Source organism: Crocuta crocuta, unplaced genomic scaffold, assembly GCF_008692635.1.
Source record: "Crocuta crocuta isolate KB4526 unplaced genomic scaffold, BGI_CrCroc_1.0 scaffold296, whole genome shotgun sequence".
Taxonomy (NCBI): Eukaryota; Metazoa; Chordata; class Mammalia; order Carnivora; family Hyaenidae; genus Crocuta; species Crocuta crocuta.
This window is the reverse complement of record NW_027530504.1, coordinates 1,133,054-1,136,785: the sequence shown is the minus strand read 5'-3', so window position 1 is coordinate 1,136,785 and position 3,732 is coordinate 1,133,054.

Here is a 3,732-nt window from a genome sequence, read left to right as displayed (position 1 = left end):
ATGGGTGCTGAACATCCTTGTCAACGCAATGACATCTATACAAGTAATTGCGTGGACTGTTACATTCCAGCATTGTGCCGGGTGACGCTCTCAGACCTGCAGCTCTCTCATTTTCTTACTTCTATGACCCTTGCTCTTTCATCTCCGGTTCCTTGGCTCCTCTTTTCTCCAGTCCAAGTTTGATCTCAGCCAATTGTTTCTCAACCCCTTCTGCTGCTTCTTTGCTTTGACTTCTTTCACACCTGACCTTTGAACCCACAAGCCCAGGTCAAACCTACCTCTGCCCTCACTGCTGCCTCATGAAGGCATAATAAAGAGTAATAAACCCTGACGTATATGATCAAGGGTGCCAAGACCGTTCAATGGGTTGATCGGAAAGGACAATCTCTTCAACGAATTGTGTTGGGAAAACTGGATATTCATATGCCAAAGATAGAAGTTGGTCTCTTATACAATATACAAAAATTAACTCAAAATGGATCAAAAGCCTGTACTGGGGGCCTATAAAACTCTTAAAAGAAAACATAGGGGTAAATCTTGATAATCCTGAATTTGGCAGTGATTTATTAAATATGTCACCATATTTAAGCAACTAAAGAAAAAATAGACAAGTTGAACTTAATCAAAATTTAAAACCTTTGTGCATCAAAAGAGCCTATCTCTCAACAGAATGAAATAATAATGCACAAAATGGGAGATAATATTTACAAATCACATATCTGATGAGGATTAATATTTAGGAAATATAAAGAGCTCCTACAACTCAACACACACAAAAATAAACAACCCATTTAAAAATGAGCAAAGGGCTTGATAGACATTTCTCCAAAGAAGATATACAAATGGCCAGTTAGTACATCAGCATCATTAGTCATCAGGGAAATACAAATCAAAACTGCACTGAGATACTACTTCACACACAGTAGTGTGGCTATAATGAAAAATAAAGAAAAGGAGAGGAAGGAGAAGAAGGGAAGAGAGAGAGGGAGGAGGGGAAGAAGGAGGAGAGCAGGGAGGGAAGGAAGGAAGGAAGGAAGGAAGGAAGGGAGAATGAGGAAGGAAGGACAGAAGGGAAAGAAGGAAGGGAGGGAGGGAGGGGAGCAGAGGGAAGGGAAGGAAGGGGAAGGGAAAGAAAACAACAAAACAAGTATTGGCAAGGATGTGGAGATATAGGAACTATTGTGCATTGTTGACGAGAGTGTATAATAGTGCAGCTGCTGTGGAAAGCAGTTTGTTTCTCCTCAAGAAGTTAAACACAAATTTACCATATGACCCAGCAGTCCCACTCCGAGGCATATGCTAAGAACTGGAAACAGGGACTCAGCAGACAGCTGTACACCAGTGTTCATAGCAGCATTATTCACAGGAGCTGTGATACTGTGATTTCTCATAAAAAATGCATACTTGGTCTGGTAACAAAGAAACAACAGGCCTAAAATGGAGTCACTTGTGCTAAGCTCCATGGCAGCCAACAAAACTTAATTCCTAACCCGATTGCAGTTTCAACACCTTCCAGAAATATGACTTTAACCAGTCAATCTGGAATTATTGGCAGAGGTACTCTGCTTAATAGACCCCTGCCTTCCTGCAAAGGAAGGACACCTGGCCTGAAACAACCCACTCTTTGCTAGAAACTTCCTTTTTCTTCCCTCCTTCTTCCTATAAAAGCCTTCCACTTTGTACAGCTCCCCAGAGCTCCCTTCTATCTGCTGAGACGGACGCTTCCCAATTCATGAATCATTGAATGAAGCCAATCAGATCTTCAAATGAATTTTGTTTTTTAACAGGTCTTTGTGCTATTTCTGGCATCAAGCTCCTAAAGCCCTTGGTATTTCTGAAGCGATGAGAGCTGGAGGTCTGTGACATTAATAAGGTGGCTTTTGGACCGCACCTTAGGAGGGAGTCTGGCTCGCAGGAGAAGTGATTAAAGGGTTGGAACGCTCAGTCCCACTCCCCTGGCCTCCAGGGAGATGAGAGGGGCTGGAGGTTGGATCAGTTGCCAATGGTGAGTGATTTAATCAACCATGCCCGTGTAATGAAGCCTCCATCGACACCCAAAATGTTCAGAGAGCTTGATAAACACCCAAAAGTGTTCAGAGAGCTTGATGAACACCTGGAGATTGGGGGCGTGTAATGTGCTTAGAGAGAACGTGGGAGCTTCAGGCTCTTTCCCCATACCTCGTCCGATGTATCTCTTCATCTGGCTGTTGATCCATATCCTTTGATATCCTTTGCCATGTTGAAAAGCAAAATTCAACTGAGCAAATTTTAAAGATGTTATTGGCTGTATTCAACAATTCATGAATCAGGCAGCGTCCGATTAGCCGAAAGGATCTCCGAGGAGCTGCGCAAAATGAAAAGGAGCAGAAATAAGAAAGTCCCACTAGACACAAGAAGTGGGTTGGTTATTACAAGGTTACTTTCCCTTAGGAGATGCAGGGTCTTGCAGGCAGATTAACTAGTGCTGATCAGATGATTCCTGATAAGGTTTAAGATTCCATTTCCTGGAGAACCAACACTAAGTCTTGGTCTGGTGATGTGGGGCTTAGCATAAGTGAGTCCATTTTGAGCTTAGTTTCTTGTTTTTAGCAATTCCCCCCTTTTGATCAGACTCTCAGCCAAAGTGAAGGATGTGATCAGAATGTAAGATTTTAGCGCTACTCCCAGCTTCTGCTTAGAATCCTCAGTTTTTTGTTGAATCTTGTGGTATTCACAGGTCACAATGTCGGGTTTACGTTCTTTAAGTCAATCATTCTCTTCATTCACTTTCTGACAGTCTAGTTGTAGGGAGATCATGTGCTTGGTGATCAGCGGCTGGGAACATGCATTTGAAGCTTTTGAGAGAATTACGTCACCCAAGGAGACTAGCATGCTTATTGTAAGTGGAATGATTCCCAAGCGTGGAGTGCATTTCAGAGTCATGGTCCCGAGACCCCAGCCAGTCAGAATCCAGGAAGTCAAAGAAATACCCTGTTGAGGGAATCTCTTTTTAAAACAAACTGGCTTATTCAGTGATCTTGAGTTTCCACATCCTCACCTACGTGTGGAATTATACTCCTCTCTGGTTATTGCCAACCTCATTGGCATGCTTGTTATTTCAGCCCTAGGCTGATCTTTTGGGCACAGAGCGGACAAAGAGAATTTGGCTGGTGACTTAGAGGTGGTACAAAGGCATACAACGAAATAATATTGATTTTTATAGTAAGAACATGATTGCCTTTCTAATTCTCTTTCAATAAGTCTTAGAGGGGCAGAGTGTAACTTTAACCCCTTTCTAGCACTTGCTGCTCTCCCTAGAGGCTCTGAAACCAAGATTTGTGTGGTTCCTATTGCAAGTGATCGTTTCTCTGTGTATAGGAAAATACTTTTAAGTCAAAAAGCGGGTTAATTTAAAGAAACATATGAAGCGGTAGGTGGTACCTGGATAGGACATAAATTATGACAATGGTGCGCATCATTGGGGTTGGATGAACCTAACATAAAACACGGATCCACTGGGAGGGAGCAGAAGGGTCCTGCGTGGATGACCTGGATTCAAATCCTGTTGTTTTCTGAGCAAGTTCTCTCTCTAGGTCTCCTTCCCTGGGATGTAAAACACCAGTAACAACACACACATATGGGATTGCAAAGGAAATTAAATGAGATCTTTTACAAGGGGCTCTAGCATTGGGAAGAGCTAAGTGGTAGCAGAGCCTTGGAATATAAAGGCATGGAGGTCCCCCCCCCCCGCGC